Source organism: Eptesicus fuscus, chromosome 7 (genome assembly GCF_027574615.1).
Source record: "Eptesicus fuscus isolate TK198812 chromosome 7, DD_ASM_mEF_20220401, whole genome shotgun sequence".
Taxonomy (NCBI): Eukaryota; Metazoa; Chordata; class Mammalia; order Chiroptera; family Vespertilionidae; genus Eptesicus; species Eptesicus fuscus.
The window spans coordinates 461,040-487,149 of NC_072479.1; the positions used below are offsets into that span (position 1 = coordinate 461,040).

At 44.7% G+C, this 26,110-nt stretch overlaps 1 protein-coding gene, 1 long non-coding RNA gene and 1 pseudogene across 4 annotated transcripts in view; 2 read left to right on the forward strand and 1 right to left on the reverse strand.

The window, feature by feature from the left end:
* MICAL3 (microtubule associated monooxygenase, calponin and LIM domain containing 3) overlaps positions 1-26,110 on the forward strand; it is a 278,633-nt gene that overhangs the window by 75,675 nt on the left and 176,848 nt on the right. The gene's annotated exons all lie outside the window — the stretch shown is intronic.
* The window catches only part of LOC129149741 (uncharacterized), a 41,614-nt gene that overhangs the window by 13,062 nt on the left and 2,442 nt on the right, over positions 1-26,110 (reverse strand). The gene's annotated exons all lie outside the window — the stretch shown is intronic.
* LOC103303805 (tubulin beta-3 chain-like) lies at positions 23,779-25,317 on the forward strand (annotated as a pseudogene).

Genomic DNA, 26,110 nt, shown 5'->3' on the forward strand with positions numbered 1-26,110 from the left:
CCACAGGTCATCTTTGTACAGTAAATGCACAGCCTGGGTCACTGTTTCACACAGGAGGCATACCAGCTGCAGAGCAGAGGGTCAAAAAGCAAGCTGTGCCAGCTATTCTAATATGATCTGCAAGCTGTCTCATTTGCCCTTTTCCTGTTTTAAAAAAGTAGCGATCCTAGTCCAACTGGTGTGGCTCAGTGGTTGAGCGTTGATCCGTGAACCAGAGATCAGGGTTCGATTCCCAGTCAGGGCACAGGCCCGGATTGTGGGCTTGATCCCCATTAGGGGTTGTGCAGGAAGCAGCCAATCAATAATTCTCATTATTGATGTTTCTTTCTCCCCCTCTCTTCTTTCTGAACTCAATTAAAAAAATTTTTTTTTAAAAGAAAGAAATATTTCCCAAATCATGGAAAATGAAATCTTCCTTGGCCTCCCAGACTATAAAGCAGATGCAAAAGGAACTGCTCTGAGTAAAGCTGGAGAGAGTCCCTAAACTCCTGGGGCAGACAGAGGGGACCCCAAGGAAAACAACCTCAGATGTGACCAGCTCAAATATGTCTGCATGCCACATTCTCTCCTAATGCTTAATACCCTGTTTTTGCCAGGGGGGTGTTCTGTCTCAACCTTCAGACCAGATTTTTAACAACTTACTAAGGTTACTGCTTTTGTATTCTTCTTTTGTACTCTTCCATCACCTGAGAAAGTAGCTGTGCTCTCAGCAAACTGCCCTCCACCCTGCTCTGACACCACGTGGCCAGACCTTCCATCATACTGACCGATAGTGAAGTGCTCATGTGGTGCTTGGCCTTTATGCCTCATTTCATTTCTTTTATCTTGGTCTGGGAGGTAATTATATCCTCACCCCTCTTTCTCTGTCTTATTTTGTAAAGTACTTAGTCAAGTCTTTTGCCCATTTTTCATTTAGTGTCTGTTTTTTTCCTAGTTGGTTTGTACACATTTATTACATATTCTGATATGAGACTTTTCTTAGTTACAGGTAGCCCTTTGGTTTAAGGAGATGTGTTCCTTCTCAGGCAGGGAACAGATGGGGATTCTGGTAGTTATTTATTGCTTCTTTCTCAAGGAATTAATACAGTGGAGGATTGGAAGTTAGCAACCTAGCTAACATATGATTTTTCAAATAAAATATTGAACCCACAAGTGTTTCTACTGCTTTTTAAAGATACAACTTAACTTGAACAGTGAAAGTATATGCTCATTGAAAGATGAAACAGAGGCCGGAGACCAGGGACCAGGACACAGGCTTTATTGGAGAGAAGACCCTGCCGGCTCCCTTCCAGAGGGAAAAAGGGAGGGCATGCCGGGGTGAAAGCGCCTTTTGAGGGGAGGGTAGGAGGGGATGGGGCTTACTTAGGGCACTCAGCACACGCTGATTGGTGGTTTCATGTAAGGCACATGATTAGGCACCTAGGGACTTAGGAATCAGGGGCTTAGGGTATTTGGCAGGTGCTGATTGATACTTCAATGTACAGTCCATATAAGGTGTTCAGGAATGTTCGGGCTGCAGGTGGAGTTTACATCATACTCAGTCCATCAGTTGGGGGAAGGGAGGATCTATCACTCATAAACCAAAATTTTAGTTTATTTATAAAGACTTGAATGTTTGTTGTAGGTCTGTCATTCTGCTAAATGCTAGTGATAGAAACCTGACTAAGAGAAACTTGTTATCCTATAAGAGCAGAGTCTACTAGGAGGTGTTTGTGGGACAGGAGAAAGAACTGTACCTACGAGGAAGGGAAGAACGAAATTGATCTGAGGAGGGCTCAGAGAAAATATGAAACTGAAGCCCTGATGGAAAAGATTGAAGAGGTTGAATGTATGTGCATAGGTGGTGTGAGAAATGGCTCACCCATCTGAATTCAAATGATGGGCTGGGAAACAGAAGCATGGCGAAAATGAGACTTTTAATAACACTCTTGAGAGCAGGTGTCCATTGTACGGCACACACATGGGGCAGGGAGCATAGCCTATTTATTTAGACCTTCCTCCAGTTCCTCATTGCTGAGTCCTATGAGGTCACCTGTTTCCTCCTATGTCTCTTAGGTCTTTCTGTCTCCCACTGGGCCATTAAAAAAAATGGGCTGAGATCTTTCTAGTTGCCTCAACTTCCCTTTGTTTAGGGGAATCTTCCTGGAAAATGTGCTGTTGGCCATGTGCATAGCTCTCATCCTCTCTCCCCACCCCCACATCCTGTTTGCTCTGGGGAAATTCAGTAACTGCCTGGCCACATGCTGTTTCTTTTCTATGAAGATGAATCAGAGGCATGTTTCTTACAGGTGGGGAAGCACGTTGTGAGCTATGAAGGCAAGATGTGCAGGAAAGAGCATGGCATGTCCTGGAGCAGCAAACAGGTGTGAATGGCCAAAACATGGGGTGGGTGGTGAGAGAGAGAGAGTGATATGGGTGTGCCAGCATAGGCTGGCAGCCAAGGATTTTAGTTTGTCAGCAAAATGGTCTTTCAAAGTGTGTAAATAGCCTGGCTGTTGTGGCTCCGTGGTTGAGCTTCAGCCCATGCACCAAGAGGTCGCCAGTTCAATTCCTGGTTAGGGCACATACCTGAGTTGCGGCCTGATTCCCCAGTATGGGCCATAGAAGAGGCAGCCGATTAATGTTTCTCCCTCTTTCCCTTCATCTCTCAAATCAATAAAAACCTGTGTTGTGTATATTTTTTAAGTGTGTAAACGGGAATGGCATGATTAGATTTGTTTAGAAAGAACACTGAAAGAAACATGATACATGAATTGGAATTTCAAACTTGAGGCAAAATCTATAAAATAGCAGCATTATTCCTCATAACCAAAAGATGAAAATAACCCAAATGTCTATCAATGGGTGGATATGTACATACAATGGAATGTTATCTACAATAATAAAAGGGTAATATGCTAATTAAACCAGACATCCTTCCAGACGTCATTCCAGACGAATGGGACCAGACGAAGCGAAGCCTGGGTCCCAGTGCCTACCGGCAGCCGGAGGGAAGCCACCCGGGTCTTGGGTGCCTGCCAGTGGCTGGAGGGAAGCAGCCCGGGTCCTAGGTGCCTGCCAGCGGCCAGAGGAAAGGCGCCCTACTCCCGAATTTTTGTGCATTGGGCCTCTAGTTCAATAAAAAGGAATGAAGTTCTGGTACATGTTACATTACCGATAAACATTGAAAACATTGTGCTAAGTGAAACAAGCTAGATACAAAAGGATAAATATTATATGATTCCACTTATATGAGGTACCTAGAATAGGCAAATTCATAGGAATAGTAAGTAGAGTAGTGGTTATCAGAGGATAGAGGGGAGGGGAGTTCAGGGACTTATTGTTTAATGGGGACAGAGTTTCTGTTGGGGGTGATGAAGATGTTCTGGAGATAGTGGTGATTGTTATACAACATTGTGAATGTACTTAATGCTACTGAATTGTATACTTAAAAATGGCTTAATTAGTAAATTTTATGTTTATATACACTGAGAGGCCAGATTATTATGATCTCTGAATGCATAATAATCTGGCCACTCAGTGTATATCCTATATAATAAAAAGCTAATATGCAAATTGTCTCGACCAGGAGTTCGACCAGCAGGCAGGTCGGCCAACCGCCCATGTCCCCTCCCCCTGGCCAGGCTGGCCGGACCCTACCCATGCACAAATTCATGCACCGGGACACACACACACACACACACACACACACACACATATAAAATATATATATAGACACACACTAGGGTTGCAATCCAGGGTTGCAATCCAGGGGGAGTGATAAGTTTGGTAGAGAAAATAAGGAGTTCTGTTTTAAGTAACCTGACTTGGAGGTGCCCTCACATATTCGGACAGAGATGTCCAGGAGACAGTTACTGAATAGTGCAGAATGAAATTTTTAAAAAGTGGGCCAAGGACAGAAGAAACCTTGGAGCCCTCATTATTTATCAGTGTGGCGGAAGTCAGAATGTCCAGAGAAAAAGCAGAGGAGACTTCAGTTGTATAATCCTTTGTCCTTTGCCAGATTGACTTTTTGGTTGCTCCTAGTGAAGTCAGACTTTCCCTCTGGGGGTGTTCCCTCTCCAAGCCAGACTGTCCCAGTTGGGCACAGACATCTTGGAGTGCTGAGGTAAGGGAGGTAAAATGGATTCATTTCCAAACATTTAAGCTGTGTATTGGGAATTTCTAGACCTTTAATCTTCTAATCTGTGCTAATTTTCTGATTCCACTATCCTTTCCTTGCTTCTTTTGCTTACATTCTACATTTAACCAGTTAACTGCCACGCGTCCAAAATTGAAACCATCCCCACATGCCACGATATTTTGAATTTAATTAAAAAAATAAATTTGCACTGCATATTATAAAAACAAATATATTATTATTTGTGTGTTCTTGAATATTTTCAGCTGAAAATTCTCATGAAAAATGATTTTAAAGTTTGTCAGGGCTGCCACTTAGGGAAAACTTTTTTTATATGTGCACGTGGCGTGTAGGGGAGGTTCACTGCTTGTGTCTACAGACGCTTAAGGAGTACAATGGGTTAAATGAAAATTAACAACTTTGGCCTGGCTAGTTTTGCGCAGTGGTTAAAGTGTCAGCCCATGGACCAAAGGGTCAAGGGTTCGATTCCCGGTCAAGGGCATGTACCTGAGTTGCAGGTTCCCTCGCCCTGGTGGGGGCACATGTGGGAGGCAGCCAATCGAAGTGTCTCTCACATTGATGTTTCTCTCTTTCTCTCCCCCTCCTCCATCCCTTCCACTCTCTCCAGAAATCAATGGAAAAAAATATCCTTGAGGGAGGATTAAATTTTTTGATAGCTTTTGGCCAACATCAGTCTCAGGATAAAAGGCATCTGCAACCCTACAGTCTCATGGGTAACATCAATTAAGATGCCTATGCATTTATTAAAGGTCAAAGCATTTTTTTCATAAATTTCATTGCTTTTATTGTTTGAGCAGAAATTTAGAAGATTAGTAGGTTTGAGATTCATACTGTTAGATAGTGGGAATTTTCGAGCACTACTGAGGCCGTGGACTGTGCCCCAGATAGAGATGTCAGTGCTGACACCAGGCCAGGCCTTGAGATAGGGTCTCATGGCCCCTTCCCAGCCCGTAGGCCTTCTCTCATAGAACACTGTCAGCCTTCTGAAGAACAGGATGACCCTGTGAATAACATGATCGTCATTGGCATGATCCTGACGTTGCTTGGGAAAAACTGTTTTGTCTTGGGTTACTTGTTCTGCAAAAACCGGATGTGGTTAATGTGCTTAAAAGCGGTCCTACACAAAGGGTCGCTGCTGCTCTCTGGTCTCTCTGCGTGGAGAATGGCAGAGCAGTCGCCGGGTCTCCCGGCCACCCGGCTAATAAAGGCTCCCTAAATTTTAATGTGGTCTGGGCTCCAGTGGTCGTTCACTCGCATCCGCTCCACAACATTTGGAGGCCCCAGCGAGATAACCAGCCTTTGCCTGGTCCTGTGACCAGAGCCCACCGGGGTCCCTGGACTCTCCAACCCAGGGGGAGATCTCTGAGAGACGTGCCTCAGCCCCGGGACTGGTAGAGTTCGGAAACCCCGTCTGCTAAATTTCCTGATTGACTCTGATTGGAGCCACCTGGATCTGGTTCTTACCAGTAAGAAACTTATTTCTAGTTCTGTTCTGTGGGTGCCCATCCAGGGTCTCTGAAGGCTGGACGCAGCGCAACTTCCGAGACCAGATCCCGGTGTACGACGGTGCCCGGCGATCCTGTTGGTTGTCATTGTCTTTGTTATTCTGTGTTATTGTGGTCTAATTGTCTTTATCATTAGAATAGGTCAGTCTGCTTCTGTCTGTACTCCCATGCAATGTTTTTTGAAAAATTTTCAGGAATTCAAGTGGCGAGCGGATGATTACAGAGCTTCCGTTAATGCTTTTGATTTACAGAAATTCTGTGAGCAGAAATGGCCAACTTTCCCATATCCCAGTGAGTGGAAGGGGGAGCTTGATCACCTTCCCTAGGTCAAAAACTCAGACTGTCTGGTGTATAAATGTAAGTGTGAGAGATTTGTTATCTCTTTCTGTTGTTTAATTTGTTTAAAGATAGGACGGACCTGCTGTGACGGAATGCAAAAGTCTTTAGCAGCTGCTGAGACACCTTTTTCTCAGAGTCTTTTGTTCTCCGTCAGAGAGGGAATCAGCCCACTTAGTAATAAAAATTTCTGTCTATGTTTGTATAAGTAAGGGTTTCAGTTTGCTCTGATTTGTGAATTTGCTGTATTAAATTGAAATTTTGGAATTCTAGGGTTAATTTGTGAAGGTAGTCACTCCAGAGAAGTTTAAACAAATGCTTGTTGGGTTAAAATTTCCCCGGAGCAGGTGTAGAAAGGGTAGAGGCGGTAGAATTCTCTCAGCCTGCTGAGATAGGGAAGCCCTAGGCTGGGGGACAGGGGCATGGTTGGAGATATCAGAAGTGGTGAAGGTTGAGATCCTCTGCGGCCTTGGAGTAAAGAAGGAAAATCTGGGAGGGAGAACAACTGTTCCTTAAGTATAAAAAGCCTGGTTATACAGAATCTCAGACCGCTTGCCTTGTTTCCCCTGCTAAGGACAGAGTAAATGGTTAATGCAGAAAAGGGGGGGCATCGGTGGGGAGAGCAGGGAGAGATAGGTTTTTGTTGATTTTGCTGGGTACAACCAGCTCTGCTGGCGTCCTTGGTTTCTTGCTTATCTGAACTCTGCTGGCAAAACACAGTGGATCTTCCTCTGCCCGTTTTCTTCTCTTTAACCCTTCCAATACACATGAAGACTGAGCCTGGCAGGGTGGGGTTACTGGGTACTTCTTGGGCGGTGGTAGAATATTCAGCAAAGGAACTTTAAGATATAATATCTTTAAAGTTTAAGTTATAAAAATATCTGTCTCTCAAAAGGAAATATTTTTACCAGCTCTTAGTTTTATCACAGAAGGTCTAAGAAATTCTGGCTGTTTAGTTTTTAGGAATCATTAAAGGATTGAGGTTTCAAAGAATAAGGAATACTGAGTAGAAGGTCTGAGGCATGGTTATGCATTTTTAAAGGACATAGAAAGAAGGTTTAAAGGCTAATTTAGAAGTGTCTCAATAGAAGGTTATGTAGGTGTAAGAAAGAGAAGAGATATGTTGTAAAGAAATCAAATAATACAAGCCAGAAAGAGTAAATAATTTGCATTCTGCCTTCCTAAACAGGGTAAATAGCTTATGCCAAAGTACTTTGTGAGGGACTAATAAAAGAAATCTAACAGTTACTGTTTTTTATAATTTGAAAAGTCCGTAAAAAGGACTGGCAAGGAAAATTCTATCTTAAAGCAGGTCAGTATATTTTTCTCCTTATACAATTCCTCCGAAATTTGGCAATAAATTTCTTTGCATAAATTCAATAAGACCGGTTTCCAATAGTAGTTTCATTAACCAGAAACTTTGACTGGATTATCATGTTTTAAAGAGCCCTGCCTGAACTCTGAAGACTTAAAGCCAATAAGAGTGCCATGGAGAAAGCCTGGTATCCTGGTTGGTAGCCCTGAAAATAGCTGGTGCTGGAGCATCAGGCCCAAACCCTACCATCACTGGCGGTTGGTCAGAGTAGAAGGGGAGCAATAAGGGCGCCTCTGCATCCCTGCGGGACCCCCACACACTCTGAGCCGCGACGAGTAGGAGGGCTGCTGAGATGGGCCTTGAAACCTAGGGCATGGGCCCAGGTAGAGCCACTACAGGTGAGGACTTCACCTAACTCAGCAGATACCACAGGCAGGCCTGACGGCAGCTAAATGGCTTGGCTTCCTGGCCCTATGGGGCACATTAAGATACAATCATGAAATTCCGGCAAAGGTGGTCATTTACCATTCTTGTTATGTTTATGAAAACAATCAGGCCAAATTAAATACACTAGGTAAATTAATCTTGATTTGGCTCTTTTGATAAACATGGGGGTAATTTTGAGGAGAAAAATTCTATTTCAATAGAAGTTATTAAAACTGAAGGGTTTTCTTTCCCTTCCATCAGACCATTTGTTACAGTTTGTCTCCGCCAGGTCACAAGCCCACCTCCTTCTGTGCCCAGGCCTCATTGTCCCTCTGACAGACAGCAAGGATCTCTTGGCTCTGAGAGAAACTTCTTTTTTTTTTTTTTTAAATAAATCTTTATTGTTCAGATTATTACAATTGTTTCTCCTTTTTTCCCCCCCGTATCTCCCCATCACCCGGGTCCCTTCCCCCCGTTGTCCTTATCCATAGGTGTATGATTTTTGTCCAGTCTCTTCCCATACCCCCCACACAGACACCCCTTTCCCCCTGAGAATTATCAATCCACTCCCATTCTATGCCTCTGATTCTATTATGTTCACCAGTTTATTCTGTTCCTCAGATTTTGAATTCACTTGATTTTTAGAATCACTTGTTGATAGATATTTGTTGTTCATAATTTTTATCTTTACTTTTTTCTTCTTTTTAAAGAATACCTTTCAGCATTTCATATAATACTGGTTTGGTGGTGATGAACTCCTTTAGCTTTTTCTTGTCTGTGAAGCTCTTTATCTGCCCTTCAATTCTGAATGATAACTTTGCTGGGTAGAGTAGTCTTGGTTGTAGGTTCTTGCTCTTCATCACTTTGAATATTTCTTGCCATTCCCGTCTGGCCTGCATAGTTTCTGTTGAGAAATCAGCTGACAGTCGTATGGGTGCTCCCTTGTAGGTAATTAACTGTTTTTCTCTTGCTGCTTGTAAGATTCTCTCTTTGTCTTTTGCCCTTGGCATTTTAATTATGATGTGTCTTGGTGTGGTCCTCTTTGGATTCCTCTTGTTTGGAGTTCTGTGCGCTTCCTGAACTTGTAAGTCCATTTCTTTCACCAGGTGGGGGAAGTTTTCTATCATTATTTCTTCAAATAGGTTTTCAGTATCTTGCTCTCTCTCTTCTGGCACCCCAAAAATTCGGATATTGGTACGCTTAAAGCCATCCCGGAGGCTCCTTATGCTATCCTCACACTTTTGGATTCTTCTTTCTTTCCGCCTCTCTGGTTGGGTGTTTTTTTCTTCCTCATATTCCAGCTCTTTGGTTTGACTCTTCGGGTACGGTGGTCTACTCTGTATATTCTTTATTTCAGACAGTGTATGCATAATTTCTGACTGGTCCTTTTCCATTTTTTTGGTATTCTCATTAAGGTCCTTGAAGGTCTCTTCAAGTTTCTCAGTGGTTTTTAGAAGATTCTTGAGTAACCTTATAAATATGGTTCTTAACGCTGTGTCGTCCATTAGTTTGCTTTCATCTATTTCTCCTACTTGTGACATACTTCGGTGTCTCCACATTTTGGCTGCCTCCCTGTGTTGATGGAGTGGCTTTGTGTGGTTGGTGACCTATAGGGGCCGGTAGCTCAGCTTCCCCAATCACCCTAGGTGGTCGCTCTTGGTACTCCCCTTTGTGGGCTGAGTGGAAAGTCTTGGTGTAGTTAAAAGCCCTGATTGCTGTTGGTACACTGGGAGGAATTGACCTCCAGTCCAATTGGCTGTGAGGGCCTGCTGTGTCTATAACGGAAGAATTGCTGTGCTGGAGACACAGTAGGGCTTTGGTGCTCACTGAGTCTGCCTCTTGAATGTGTCCCTTATGAGAGTGGTTGAAATCTGGTGTTGTCCACACCGACAGAAAAGTCACTCTCACTCTCCGACCAGCTGAGAGAGTCCCGTAGGCATCTGGGTCCCCCGTGTGTCCCCAGAAACTGGAGTTCAGAGTGGTTGGGATTGTTGGTGTCACTGGCGGGAATTGATCTCCAAGCCAATTGGCTGTGAGGATCAGCAGTGTCTCCACTGGGAGAGCTTCTGTGCTCAGCTTGGATGGGGCGGAGTCTCAGGGTGGCGCAGACAAGCTTTGGTTTCCCGTCTGCTCCGCCCTAAGAGGGGCGGTTTCTCCGTGCCCAAATTAATGGCTGCGCGCCTCTGAGAGAAGGCAGCTTTCGAGCCTCTCCCGCTGCCAAACAGACCAGTTTCTCCCCAGCCGGGGCTGGATTTCAGGGCAGACTGGAGGTTTTGTTTTTCTCCTGAACGAGAAATCCAGTCACTGGGAGGGCTGTGCTCAGCTTGGATGGGGCGGAGTCTCAGAATGGCACAGACAAACTTGGTTTCTGTCCGCGCCACCCTAAGAGGGCTGGTTCCTCCGTGCCCGAATTAATGGCTGCGTGCCTCTGAGAGAAGGCTGCTCTCAAGCCTCATCCGCTGCCAAACAGCCCAGTTTCTCCCCGACCGCAGCTGGATTTCAGTGCAGTCGGGAGGTTTTGTTTTTCTTCCAAACGAGAAAGCTAGCCACGCAGCGTCTGCTGCCCTCCCTCTCCGCGTGCTTCGAGCCAGCCTGGCGCGTATTCAGCCGCCCGCCCTTTCCGCGCTCACGGATCTCCGCACCTCCACAGCTCCTGAGGCTCAGCGTCCCCCTCTCTGTTTTTCCTCTAGTTGTAGGTTTTCCACTCTGCCAGCTTTCCGGTGGTTCTGGGCGGTGTGCACTCTGTTTTCCAGTTGTAGTTTCAAAATTGTTGTGGTAGGCAACAGTTAGGTGTTTACCTTATGCCGCCATCTTGGTTTCTCGCTGAGAGAAACTTCTGACCCGCCTCAGCAGGAAGTAGCTAGAAGAGCCTAACGACGTCCATTTTCCCTAAAAGAATTCAGAGCCAGGATCCTTGAGGTATTATATTAGGCAGTTAGACAGATATGAGCAGAGCAAGGACGATGGGCCAACTAGCACTACCAGATGTAGTTAAGTCTTTCCATCTCTACCTATGTGAGACAAGGGGACTCCCCAGAAGCAAGAGGGAGCGAGGCTGCAGATGAAGCAGCCCGGGAGGCTGCCCTAAAACCAGTGGGGCCTCTACAGATTCTAGTGACTCTTCCAAACCCTGACCTACCCACCTCACCAGCTTACATGGAAACCCAATCTAGAAAAGCTGAAATCCATAACCAATCTTTACTCAAGTTCTTACAGGCTTCACAGTCTACCCAGAAAGCAGTCCAGAAGCATCTCTGATCCGGTCCATCCTTCCACCCTGGTGACTCTGTTTGGGTAAAGAAATTTGCCACACAAGGACTGACTCCTACCTGGAAAGGACCACCCCCACAGCAGTCAAGGTCGATGGGATCCCGACGTGGCTTCATCACACCCAGCTTAAGATATCAAGCTTATAGTCCTCATGGGTCAATATAACTCCCTCGCCAACAATGACCCAAAAGAGTCAACGATTTGACTCATGTACATAAAACCAGTGGGGAATGTTGGAGAGTGGGAATTTTTGAGCACTACTGAGGCCGTGGACTATGCCCCAGATAGAGTTGTCAGTGCTGCTTCCAGAGAGGCCGTGGACTATGCCCCAGACAGAGTTGTCAGTGCTGACACCAGGCCAGGCCTTGAGATACGGTCTCATGGCCCCTTCCCAGCACGTAGGCCTTCTCTCATAGAACACTGTCAGCCTTCTGAAGAACAGGATGACCCTGTGAATAACATGGTCGTCATTGGCATGATCCTGACGTTGCTTGGGAAAAAACTGTTTTGTCTTGGGTTACTTGTTCTGCAAAAACCGGATGTGGTTAATGTGCTTAAAAGCGGTCCTACACAAAGGGTCGCTGCTGCTCTCTGGTCTCCCTGCGTGGAGAATGGCAGAGCAGTCGCCGGGTCACCCGGCCACCCGGCTAATAAAGGCTCCCTAAATTTTAATTTGGTCTGGGCTCCAGTGGTCGTTCACTCGCATCTGCTCCATAACAATACCCCATTGCTTTCCATTGTGCTTTTGAAATCATACAGCTGTCATGAGAAAGGAACAATGTGTTTCAAGATTTAACTGAAATATATTTGATTCTTTGGCTCTAGTACTTAAGTCTGTCATGGTAAAGAGAGATTTGTGCAAGAGTACTACTGAGACATTGTTGCAGGGAGGATGCCAGGAGTTATAAGCAGATAAAGAATTTCTTCGTTTTAGTTTGGGTAGCTCTATTTTCAGCAGTAGTTACCGTAAAAAAATTTCCAGGTCCCCAAGCCAAACCCAGCCATGTGCTTCTCATGCAGAGGGAAGATGGCTGTGACTTCTTTCTGTGGCCTATGCTCTGAGTTCTTCCTGTTGCCAACTTGGCACCAACAGCAAATGGATACGAACTTCTTTCTTCACACCCATCAGCCCCTTAAACCTGACTAAACCATACTCATCTTCAGATTTGGGAGTTACTAAAAATCCCCTCTAGAGTGATGGAAATGTTCTTAAAATAGATTGTGATGATGGTTGCATAGCTTGGTAAATTTACTAAAAATTATTGACTTGTACACTTAAAACAGATGGATCATCTTGTATGTAAACTATGCATCCCCTCCAGCCCTCGACTCTGTAATCACCTCTCCTGCCTGGGTACTAGTCTTTGTGGGCAGCTAGAACCCTGCTTGAAGTCCTCACAGTCCATGGTCAAGTACTGCAGAGCTCTGATGTCAAGAATTTGGCACAGTTTGTGGCTCTCAGCCAGCTGCTCTCCACTTGCTCTTTCCAGGATGTCTAGTACCTAATCTGGTTGGCATAGCTACCATGAATAAGTCAAGCCCATTTACTAGTATATTTTGAGGCTATAAGGTGAAAAGCTCAGATTCTCCAGGGTCCAGGTGCCAGTTATCCAGTTTCTGGTTTATTCAGATCCCATGGACTCTCTTTCCCCCCTGGCTGTTTGGCCATTTTATTGTTGTTAATGCTCAGGTTACAAATTAAGGATGGAATTTCTGGAAAGCTAAATCTCACAGTATGGCCATTTCTCAACAGTTCCATTTGAAGATTCAGTAAGAGAAGAAGTTAATTAATGATTCCAGTCATCTATATATTTGCTAACCTCTTAATTCTCTTCTGCTATTCCCGCCCCCCAAAATTATCTAGATGATTGAAAATGATGTAAAAATATTTTTCCCTGCCTTTACCCCAAGTGCCGCTCTATCCAGAGGGACTGCAGTAATATGAAACAAGTTTGGTTCACTAATTATTGCTACTTTTCTCTTCAGAAGCCATAAACTTATGAGAGCAAAGATCTTATCCACCATCACTGTTGTTATGTAAGTGCTTGTCACACACCAGGTGGTTTAAAAAAATGGTATTATTACTAATAGAGATTGAAGCTTTAATATGAACAAGTGAGTTAAATTGCCCCATTCAGAGGCTGCCCATTTCTTTCCCCAATATATTTTTATTTATTTCAGAGAGGAAGGGAAATGGGGAGTGAGATAAATCAGTGATGAGAGAGAATCATTGATTGGCTGCCTCCTGCACACCCCCTACTGGGGATTGAGCTTGCAACTCAGGCATGTGCCCTGACCAGGAATCAAACCATGACCTCCTGGTTCATAGGTTGACACTCAACCACTGAGCCACACTGGCCGGGCAGAGGCTGCCCTTAATGTCATTTTAGCAGGATATTTATTGAATTCCTATTGCCTTCACACTGTAGTTTCAGATGCTCTGGGGCTTCTGATCAGATGTCTCCTGAAACACAAACTAAGGCCCTTCAACAGTCTTTATAATGTTTAGTATCTGGATCAAATATCTGTTTACTTTCACTTTTCCCTGTCCTGAAGTGAGTGATATTTCTAAAAGTTGAGTATATTCAGGCTGTACCCAAAGGGAACCTGAGAGGGTGGGATGCACCCAGGTCAGTTTGGTCATGCTTGGCATTGAACGGTCCTGAGTCATGACTGCAGGCATAGAAGTCCTTCAGTTCATTAGAGGGCAGATGGCATCTTTTGGTTGCCTTCCTGGTAAGGATGGCTTTGCTGGAGTCAGACTTGCCTAAGCCATAGCTGCTGAGAGGGTCAAGAAGTATGTACACTGTGTACTATCCCCTACGGAACACTGGGCTCACTCAGATTTTAGATTTCAGTGCACAGAGCAAGCCAAAGTATTGCGTGCTGTGTACCACAGCCAGCAGGTCAATTAACAAAAGTCCCCTGTGCCTATAATAAATTAGGCAAGGGTTTAGAAAATCAGGTGGTGGGCAAGGAATAACTTGTAACATGAAACGCTGTGGCTGGACTAGAGAAGAATGCCTGAAGGTGGCCCTGAGTCTTTTGGACATCAGGTGTTGGCATTGTAATGAGCGTGCATGTGCCCTTTTGGGGTTATTCCATCTAATCTCATTGGTGCTGAATTGAGCAAAGATTAATTAGTCTTCTGTAGAAAAACTTTGGTAGATGACTGGCTTTGAGCCCACAGTAATTAGAATTTTGGAGCCCAAAGGTCTCATGGCAGTTAATTGTTGGATATTGGTTTTGGAAGAAAAGAACCTAAATTTTGGCTGTACTTCAGCACCCTCTTGGATAGGGTGGGAGGTCATCTCTAGGGCAAGGGAGTGGTGTAAGTAGACGTTGTGGGTTATATACTTTCAAGAGCCTGTCAGGGTACAGCTTGGAGAATTTGCAATATTCTTTAAGCATAAGAAAGAAAAGCTTGTTGTTATTCCCTTTCTTTGGATGTTTCATTTCTAACCAGATGGACTCTTTTCAGTGTGAAGGGGTAGCTGCAGGAATGAAACAATAGTTAATGAATAAATAATACAAGAATTAACTTTGTGTTTCACGTATTCACAACTCCTTTTGCCCACCTCTGCATATTCTGTAGAGCTGGTTTAAGATTGGCCTTCTTGGTTTCTTCCTGCTGTGGAGACAAATGAGGTTTTCTCCATGAAAATTGTTGAAAATAATCAGGACCTTGGAGCCAACTAGCCCTACTCCCTCCTGTGGCCTGGAGTCAAGGCAGAGCTATCAGTTCGCTTGGTGCATGGGATGGAGGTGGAGTGGGAACCTCTACCTTGCTGGAAATTAAGATCCTTTTCCTGTGTTAGCTGTCAGCCTCTTGAAACGGCTTCTTGCCAGTCCTGTTTTGCAGCCAGTCTTCTCCAAAGAGTGCATACTTGTCCTTGGCTTTATCTCCTTCCTCCCCCATTTCCACGTAGGCACCCTGTGGAGTATCTGGTGAATCTTTTTTCTTTTGGACTATCTGACGCTTGCGTACTTTGAAATAACAATACTAGTAATTTAGGGATCTTCTGATATCTCAAAAAGGTAAATATCGTCCTGGAGAGTGAATCAAGAACAGTAGTTCTTTTCATCATCAGCACCTGTACAGAGATGCCTTAGGGAACTCAGTTTGGGCTGCTTCTTTGTTCTTTTCTCACCCCCTAAGTCAGTAACAAGTTAATTACAAACTAAACATCACACAAATACCTTTTCTCCGTTTCTATACTTCTGTGATGTTAGACCTTGTGTCCCAAGTAAGCCTTTTATTAGTCTTTTCCTTTTTCCCTGGCGCCTGCTTTTCCATGGGCATCTGCACTGACTACAGGTATAAACATGAATCACCCTTCTGCTAACCAGTGCCACATAACTTGATGTGTAGACAGTCAATACTGTCATTGTGGAGCAAGTGGGAAGTGTTGAAAGGGAGGTGTGTAGCAAGGTGAAAGGAAGTGTAGAGGAGAGTGATTAGCTTTGCCTGGTGTTGGGTGGTCATTTTGGTGCAGTCTGGAATAAGTAGTAGAAGTCTCAAGTGGACAGGGAGGAAAGACATAGTAGACAAAGGGAACAGCATGAACAAAGTCGAGGAGGCTCCTAAGACTGTGGTACATTCTTGAAACAAAGTATGAGCAAAGAAAATGGTTTGTTTGGAAGTATAGGAAATAAGGCCAATGCTAAATTTTGATGGGTATTTTGAACCTTGCTGAGGGTTTAGATTATTCCTTAAAGGCAGTGGAGGGCTGTAATAGGATCACATTGGCTCTTAAAAAAGAACACTCTGGCACTCAGGTGGAGGATGGATTGGACAGGAATTAAGATTAAGAGGCTATTGAATATTCCAAGCTAGAAATCACAGGCGCTCCCACTAAGATAATGGCAGGGAGATGACTTTCATAAGATAGAGGTCCTCAACAGGACTTTGCTTTGGGTTGATTGGATTGAGGGGTGGAGACAGAGAAGGTCTTGGATGACCCTAGATTCCCTTTTGGTGACTGGATGGTGATGGCTGTATGACTATATGAATTGGTGGAAGAGAACAGAAGTATTCTGTTTTGGACTACTTGGTTTGAAGTGCCTGTGAGATGTCTAGATGAAGTAGTTTAGTAGCATCTGGGTCTCAGGAACAAGGTAAAAAATGATAAAAGTTAAGGGGTTATCCTTTTTATGAAGGAGAGAGGCAGATGAACTAATTGGAGCCTTCTCAGAGAACTGAGCAGCAGTGAGAGTAGTAGTAGGAGAAGCAGGAGTCAGAGCCAAGGGAGGGAGAGTTTTTTAGAGCCACAGAGTGGGAACAACTAAGCGAAGGATTAAAAAGTGTCTGGCCTAGCCGGTGTGGCTCAGTGGTTGAGCATTGACCTCTGAACCAGGAGGTCAACTCTTCGATTCCTGGTCAGGGCACACGCTTGGGTTGCCGGTTCGGTCCCCATTTAGGGGCTTGCAGGAGGCAGCCAATCAATGATTCTCTCTTGTCGTTGATGTTTTTATCTATCTCTCCCTTTCCCTACCTCTCAGAAATCAATTAAAAAAATATATTTTTTAAAGTGTCTCAACCTTTCACAATTAAAATGTTATTGTTGACCTCAGTAGAGTGATGGAGACAGAAGCCTGATTGTAGAGGGAATAAAAGATGAACAGAGTGAGGTCATTAGGAGATCTTAAAGTATTGATAGCAAGAGTAGACTGCTCTTTCAGGAAAGCAAGAGGGGTAACCAGTAGTAGCTTGGAGAACATAGTTTAAAGAGAGAGATTAAAGATGAGAGAGACCCAAGCATACCGGTAGACTAAGGGAGAAGTAAATTATAGTGAGGAGAAAATTTAAAATGTATGACAGATAGACAGATGGTGGTGGTGATGCATAACAGGTGAATATACTTAAATGCCACTGAACTATACACTTTAAAAATGGTTGAAATAGAAACGATTTTATAATAGTACGAGAGGCCTGGTGCATGAAAATTCATGCACTGGAGGGAGTGTCCCTCAGCCAGGCCTGTCCCCTCTCACAGTCCGGGAGCCCTCAGAGCCAGGAGGCGACCCGGTGATCAGGGAAAGGCGACACCCCATCACACTTCTGCTGCTGCCACTGCCGGCAGCACAAGCCTTGGCCGGCCCTGGTTACCTGAGCCTCGGGTGGCCCTGGGCGGCTGGGCAGCTGCCATCCAAGGCTTGCCTGCACCTTGGACCAACCCTGGGTGGCTAGGGGACTGAGGGGACTGGGGGACTCCGGAGGCAGGCGCTGAGGGGACTTGGCGCCGCCATCTTGTGGCTGTGGGCACCACCATCTTTGAGGGTGTGGCAGTCAATTAGCATATTCCCTCCTTATTGGCCGTAGGTGCAGACAATTAGCATATTCCCTCCTTACTGGCTGTGGGCACCACCATCTTTGAGGGCAGGGCAGTCAATTAGCATATTCCCTCCTTATTGGCTGTGGGCGCCGCCACCTTTGAGGGCAGGGCAGATAATTAGCATATTCCCTCCTTATTGGCTGTGGGCACCACCATCTTTGCAATGGTGTGAGGGTCAATTAGCATATTCCCTCTTTATTAGATAGGATAATAGTCAATGCACCATGATTCAGAGAAAAACAAAGGGGATAGTCTGCATAGCCTCAGACAGGTGTCGGAGGCTTCTCTGGGGTAGGGGAGGGTTGGAATCATAAGTGTGAGGGCACCCTTGCCTCTCCTCTGGGCCATGTGAGAGGCAAAGGTATTGACAGTGGAAGAGGTGAGAATGGAACCAGAGACCTGAGAATGCAGAACCAGGTTTATAGGAACCAGTTCGGGTTCTGTAAAAGAATTGCTGGGCAGCCTTGAGGCCCTACCTGTGGTTGGAGGTGATGGTGTGGTGTAGCCACATCAATCTGCACTACTATTTTCTCTCCAGCAGTTCAGAAAAGTTCTTTTTGTCTCATCTCCATCCCTATTTCACTTTTGAAGCTGGTATTTCAGGTATCTAGTGATCTATCTCTATTTGCCTCTCTCTCTTTCCACCTAATCTCCCAGCAACCTTATCAGAAGCTGGTGAAGAGTAAAATGCATAATAACCTTTTGGCTCCCCTTTTTCACCCTGCCTTGAATAAAGAAGTGTTGCCTCTTCAAACACCCTGGGCTTATGATAGTTTTGTGGTTTTCTGATGCAGATTTTAAAAACACACAACTTGGATTTAGAAATATTATGGGTCCTTCAATTATCTCTGGGGAGGGCTGGGGGCTGTCGTATAGCATTTCATGACACTGATACCACTCTTCTTTCAGAAACCAGTTTGTGCGTGTGTGTGTGTGTGTGTGTGTGTGTGTGTGTGTGTGTGTGTTTCATAGGGCACAGATACTCTGAAACAATTTGGCTATTGAAAACAAAGATGCTTCCAGGTCTGGTTCCTGTTCAAAGCTGGGTACAGGAGCCTGCAGGGCGGAGCATATGTAAGGCAAGTCCAGAACAGGTAGTAGTCATGAGAAGGAACAGGTCTCCAGAAGATCAGAGGGCAGAAACCATCTGGATTCCCCTTGTAAGATTTCTGGATCTCTGTGTATATGTTCCTTCTCCCACCCTGGTGGCACTTGCCTGAAGACATTCAATCCATTTGCATTTGATTTGACTTATGCTTCAGATCCTAACAGAATTTTGCCTGAATTTCCCATCTTCTGGGCAGGCTACAGAAATTCACTTATCTATCTATTCATTAATTCAAGAGGTAGTTATGGTGTACCTGCTTTGAATCAGGAACACATTCTAGGTGCAATAGTACAGCAATGAACAAAATGGCAAAAATCCTTACTCTCATAGCGCTTAAATGCATTCTAGAGAGGAAAACAAACAAACGAATAGCATTGATAGTATGTCAAGTTGTGGAAAGTGCTTTGGGGAAAATCAGGGAAAGAGGATCAGGAGGATGGGGAGTCTGTTTTTAATGGCAAGGTCATGGAAGGTCACACTGAGATGATAGTCAAATAAACACCAAAGGTGGTGAGGAGGCATCTCCATTAGAAGGCGAGTGCTCTTAGAGGCAGAGAGAGGCTTTTTCCCTCTGTTACTGTATTCTAACAATACAATAGATCCTAGATAGATGCTCAATATTTTTTGAATGCATGAATGGATTTGGGAGAAGAGTATTTTCAAACAAAAGGAGCAGCAAGTGCAAAGGGTGAAGTGAGAATGTGTGTTCAGTGTGTATAAGAAGCAGCAAAGAGCAGTGTGGCTGAAGGGTGAGTGAGGGGAGCAGCAGAAGGAGGTGACAGACTTAGGGTGTGTATGGGGTACAGATCTTGTAGGGGTTCCCTGAGATCTTTTTTGTTGTTGTTGTTGTTAATCCTCACTCGAGGATATTTTTCCATTGAATTTTAGAGAGAGTGGAAGGGAAGGGGAGAAACACAGAGAGAGAAACATGAATGTGGAAGAGACATATCAATTGATTGCTTCCCGCACGTGCCCCAACCAGGGCCAGGGATTGAGCCTACAACCTAGGTACCTGCCCTCAAGTTGACCCTTCTGTCCATGGACTGACAGTCTATCCCCTGAGCCAAACTGGCTAGGGCTCCCTGAGGCTTTTTTAGGGGTCCATGAGGTCAAAACTACTTTCACAATACTAAGGTAATGTTATTTTCCTTTTTCACTCACATATGCTCATGTGTACAGTGGAGTTTTCTAGAGGCTACATGATATGTGATCTTGTAACAGAAGGAATGCAGAAGGCAGATATGAGAATCCAGTTGTCTTCTTAAGCCAGACATTAAGGAGAGTTGTAAAAATGTAAAACAAATTTATTATTCTCATTAAAATTTTGTTTGGAAAATATTTTTTCATAAAATATGTTACTATTAATGAATTTTTATTTTTAAATGAATTAATAAATGTTTGCTTTTTTCAGTTTTAACTTCAAATATTGTAAATATTGATAGATCTTTGGTCCCTCAATATTTTTAAGAGTATTAAGAAGCCTTGACACCAAAATTTTGTAGAACACTGTTATAGGGCCTTCTAGGTCATTATGAAATGTTTGCTTTTATGCTAACACTAGAGGCCCGGTGCATGAATTTGTGCACCAGTTGGGTCCCTAGGCCTGGCCTGTGCGATCGGGCTGTAACTGGCCCTCCGACATCCCCCAAGGGGTCCCAGATTGCGAGATGGCGCAGGCCAGGCCAAGGCACCCCACTGGTGCACAATCAGGGCGGGGGAGGGACGCAGGAGGTTGGCCAGCAGGGGAGGGACCATGGGAGGGCTCCAGGGTATGTCCAGCTCATCTCGCTCAGTCCCAATCCGCCGGACCCCAGCAGCAAGCTCACCTACCAGTCAGAGCATCTGCCTCCTGATGGTCAGTGCATGTCATAGTGACTGGTTGACTGGTCAGCTGTCTGCCCCCTGGTGGTTAGTGCACATCATAGCAAGAGGTTGAGTGGCCTTAGCATATCATTAGCATATTACACTTTGGTTGAGTGGACAACCAGACACTTAGCATATTAGGCTTTTATTATATAGGATGGGGAGCCATAGCCATGGCTCTGGCTGAATCAAACAAGATGAAATTTAGTGAAGATTTTTTATTTTTAAAAAAAGATCCCTATAGATCTTGAAAACAAAGGGAGACGTGTTTTAGAGGTAACACATTAGTAATAAGAGGACTTTGGAGTTTTACTGTACGATGTGTGTCAGCAGTTAGGGGCACATCCCAGAAAGCTCTTTTCTAAATGGGGCTTACGTTCTATTGGAGTAGATAGACAATAAGCAAACAAATCATATATACTGTGTCAGGGGTAACAAATGACAGAGGAAAAATAATGCAAGGTGAAGGGAAGGCTTGTGCTCTATCATATAAGTGATCAGGAAAGTTTTCCTCTAACAAGATGGTATTTGAGCAAAGACCTGAATACAGTGAGAAAAAAAAAAAAAAGACGTGACCATTTGGGTGGAGAGCATCAGGCAGAGAGACCAGGAAGGACAGAGACCCAAGATGGGCAGCCTGCTGGGGCTGCTTGATGGCAGGAAGGAGGCCAGTCTGGCTGGAGCATAAGAGAAGGAGGTAAGGCATGAACAAGAAATGGGAGAGGGGCAGGTCACTCGGAGGCATATAGGCCATAGTAAGATGGTTGTATTTAACTCTGAGATGGGAAGCCATTGGAGCATTTGAGCAGAGGCATGAGCTGATTTGACTAACAGTTAAGTGAATGCTCAGGCTGCTGTGTGGAAAATACTCAGGGTTGGGGTGGAGGGATTTGACAGTGGAAGCAGAGAGAGAGAGAGAGAGAGGGGCTCTTGCAGTGATCTAATGATGGAGATGAGTGAAGATGGTGACTTTGATGAGGATGGTAAAGGAAGAGATGGTGAAAAGTGGTTGGACTTGGGCTGTATTTTAAAGATAGAACAGACAGAAGTTTCTGAAAAATTGATTATGAGATGTGACAGAAATTAGGATAATTCCAAGGTATTTGGACTGAGCAACTAGGTGGATGGTGGTGCCCTTGCCGAGATGCATAATACTAAAAAAGAAGCAGGTGGGAGGTAGGAATGGAATCAAGAACTTGGTTTTATGTGTTAAGCTTTTGTGTATGCCTGTCAAATTCCAAGTAAGCAATTGGTTCAGAAAAGAGAAAACAAATATTTGGGTGCTATTGACTATCTCTAGTATAAAATGGTATTTAAAGACATGAGACTGGAAGAATTCATAAAGCAGAGTTTTTTCTAAGTGGGTTATATCTCATTAGTGGGTCATGAAATCAATACAGTGGAGACCAGCAATTTTAAAAAGTGAAATAGAGAATATCAGAATATCTCAGTAGTAAAGGTAAATTTATTTTGTGAACATTGTTTAAAATCATATATAGAAAGAGAATTGTATGTACGATTTTAAAAGTTTGAAAGTCACTGATGTTTAGTGAGCGGATGGAGACTCAAATGACCCATGGCCATTTCAACATGCAGAGGTTGGAGATATGTAAGGGACCAGCAAAGGACACAGGAAGTGGCTAGCAAGGCAAGAGTGTGGTATTCTAGAGGCCAAGAAGAGGTGTGATGAGCTGTGACTTGTGCTGTGTATAGATGGGTTGAGGAAACTAGGGTTGCAAATTGACCATTGTATTTGACACTGCAAATCATGCATGTCCTTTGTCCTGAGGGTATCGCTGAGGAGGCATTGCTGTGGAGTGGTGGGATGAAGCCTAATTGTTGTAAGTTCCAAGGTAGTGAGAGAAGAGAAAGTCATGACCATGAGCACAGACAGTTCTTTCAGAGAGTAGAGTAAGCTAATCAGAGGGGATGGAAAGGGGGTCATTTATGTTGATGGTGATAGTTCGGTTTGTAGGGAAAGGATTGCTGCAGAAGGGGACCAATGAAGTGGGAGTGTGGTTGAGGAAGAAAGGGGGGATGGGATGAGTTATACTGGTGATGGTTGCTTCAGGTAGGCATGTGGATAGTTGTCTGTTCTTTGTCATAGGAGGGAAGACAGATGAGATGGGTTTCAGTTGCCTTTCAGCAGCCAGTAGGAAGAATTACTGTGAAACAAGACCACCCTTACTTTCATTTATGAAAAGGCTCCTTTTCAAAGGAGCAGATATAGGGATAAATCATGAGAAGAAAAAGTAATCCTGTATGGTGTGTCTTTCCTAAATTTATTTGAAACTATATATCCATTGATAACTGGGCAGTTATCTTCCTAGCAGACAAGGTCTGTCTATTGATTACAGATTCTGGCTCTCGGGCAGCAAGGGGCTGGAGCATGCATCCTGATGTGCTTTTATTTCTCACTCTGTGTTCTCAGGTGGTAGCAAAACATGGCGGCACTGATTTCTTACTGAGACATTTCAGGTTCTTTAAGCTGCAGCCTCCCCATAGATTCTCCCTCATGGGGCTATGGTGAAGATTCAGTGAGATGAAGTATGGGTCTGACAGCTCGCAACTTGTCGGTATCTTAGTTATTTTTGCTGTTATTGATGAAAGTCCTTCTATCTTTCTTGTTTTAATATCTAAGTTTGGCAGGAACTTATTAACGTAGATCTTATTTCTTGAGCCCCTCCCACCCAATGCCACACCTTCCAGAACAGATGGAATGGAACAGATGGAATAGTAAAGCGTGATGATGGAACAAAGAAAGTTTTGAAACATTTTTCTTTCAGGAAACAACTATCTGAGCTCTCTCATTCTGTTATATGAGTGGCCATTTATTTAGACCTTTTGTTGCTGGGACGATAAACTACTAGTTAGTAATAATAATACTACCATTTACTGGCTCTTGCTATGTGCCTGGCACTGCTAAACAGTTTATATCCATGACCTTAATTCTTGTGATTTATTTCATAGATGAGGAAACTATTTATATGACACTGGGCTTCGCAATGCTCTTTCTGACTTCTTGTTTCTCTGTGTTATCTAGGGCATCAGCATCAGCCATTATGTATACTGGGTGTTTGGTTCTGACTTGGTGACAGTCACAAAGCAGAGATCACTTCATTTCTGATTCACTTTATTTCTCTGTTGTGAAGAAATAGGTTGTTAAAAAAGAAAGAAACAAAGACAAAAAGAAAAGAAATAAGTTGTTAGCGAAGAGAGTAAAATAAAAAAGTTAGAGAAGATGTAACAGAGGGTTATACCAGTGTCTTTTAGAATTGGAAACTTGGAAGAGAACTCAGGGCCAATCTGGTCCAGGCTCATCTCAGAGCCCTCTATAGAGGGCCATTCCACAGCCAAGAGTAAGGTTGTATGAGAATTCATAACAAAAGTGCTATGTTCTTGCTAGTTGCTCTTATTCAGATATCAGACACACCCCTGCCTTGCTTACCACAGCTGCCACCACAGCACGGAGCTTGAGGGAGATTATGCACATCCAGGTCAGGCAGTGTGGCAACAAGATCCAGGGCCAAGTTCTGGGAGGTCATCAGCAATGAGCAGAGTATAGACCCCAGTGGCAACTATTTGGGGGACTGGACCTGCAGCTGGAGTGCATCAATGTCTACTACAATAAGGCCTCCTCTCACAAGTATATACCTCGGGCCATCCTGATGGACTTAGAGCCTGGAACCATGGACGGTGTCTGATCTGGGGCTCTCAGGCATCTCTTCAGGCCTGACAACTTTATTTTTGGTCAGAGTGGGCCCCAGCAATAGCTGGGCCAAGGGTTACTCCATGAAGGGTGCTGAGCTGGTAAACTGTCTTGGACATGGTGCAGAATGGGTGTGAGAATTGTGAATGCTTCCAGGGCTCCCAGATGACCCCGCTGGATGAGGGCACAGGGTCTAGATTGGCACACTTCTCATCAGCAAGATACACAAGGAGTACCCGCCCACATCCTGAACACCTTCAGCGTGATGCCATCGCCTAAAGTATCAGACCCAGTAGTGAAGCCCACAATGCCATGCTGTCCGCCAGCTGGTGAGGAACACCTGCACGACCTCCTACGTCAACAGCGAGGCCCTCTATGACATTCGCTTCAGCACCTCAGGCTGACCGTGCCCACCTAAAGGGACCTCATGAGCAGAGTCACCAGCTCCCTTGACTTTCCTGGCCAGCTGAACGCACACCTGTGCAAGCTCGCCGTGAACATGGTGCCCTTCCCCCACCTGCACTTACTTTTTTTAATATATATTTCAGAGATGAAGGGAGAGGGAGATAGAAACATAAATGATGAGAGAGAATCATTGATCAGCTGCCTCCTGCATGCCCTCTACTGGGACTCCAGCTTGAAACCCGGGCATGTGCCCTGACCAAGAATTGAACCATGACCTCCTAGTTCATAGGTCAATGGTCAACCACAAGCCATGGCAGTCAGGCCCTACCTACATTTCTTCCTGCCCAGCTTCGCCCAGCTCACCATCTAGTGCAGCCAGCAGGACCGGGCCCAAACAGTGCCTGAGCTCAACCAGCAGATGCTCAATGCCAAGAACATGATGGCTGCCTGCTACCTGCAACCTCTGCCACAGCTACTACCTGACTATGTCCACCGTTTTCCATGATCGCATCACATGTCCATGAAGGATGTGGACAAGCAGATGCTGGCTATCCAGAGCAAGAACAGCTGCTACTTCATCGAGTGGATCCCTAACAATGTGAAGATGGCTATGTGTGACATCCTGCCCCATGGGCTCAAGATGTCCTCCACCTTCATCAGCAATAGCATAGCCATCTAGGAGCTTTTCAAATGCATCTCAGAGCAGTTCACAGACATGTTTTGGCGCAAGGCCTTCCTGCACTGGTACACGGGTGAGGGCATGGATGAAATGGAGTGTGCTGAGGCCGAGAACAAGAATGACCTGGTGTCCGAATACCAGCAGTACCAGGACCCCATGGCCCAGAAGAAGGGTGAGATATATGAAGACCATGAGGAGGAGTCCAAGACCCAGGACCCCAAGTGAAGCACCTGGAGGGCCAGGCCAAGGCCTAGAGCCATGTAGCCACTGATGCCACCCCAGCCTTGCCCTACCAGCTCCTATCAAGTCACCCTAGGACTTCTAGTGTTACTCAGTATTTATGGCACTCAGCTCTGTCTTCCCACCAGAGGTCATTTCCATTTTTGTGTCACTCATTTGTCTCTACTTTGTCAACTCTGGGCCTGAAATTTTGTTTTGTTTTTTTACTGGTTTGTGTTCATATTTGGAGGGTTGCGGGGGGGAGACTTAAAAATTTTATTGCTGTCAGATTTAAAAAGAAAGAATATCACTCCCTGCCCAGGCTGACCATAACATTGCCAAATACAACTTTTTGGTAGCATATTAGGAATCTCCTCTGTCACATATCTCCCATTCTCCTCCACTCCCCCAGCCACACAGGCCAAAGCTAACGCATCACCTCAGGATTGGTCCAGTATGGGGATGCTGGGTTCCCATATAGAAACCTGAGATGGGGTTCTGTTCCCCTCATCAACTCCACAGAAACAGTACATTTCCACTATATGTCAGGTCGTAGCTCCATAGACTTGTCCCCCAGGCAGCTCTGCCCTTGTAGAAATGCAGTTGCTGAGGAGGTCTGGTGACTAAAGAGCAGCTCAATGGAATGGAGGGGACATGCAGGTGAGGGTGGGGCTGTTTTCCCATTACCTGGACATCCTACTGAGTGTTAGTTTGGTGCTCAATGGAATGGAAAATCAGGAAAGAGTTGAGGGTGGAATACCTCAGAAACTAGAGGATTAAGAATATATGAGGAAGACTG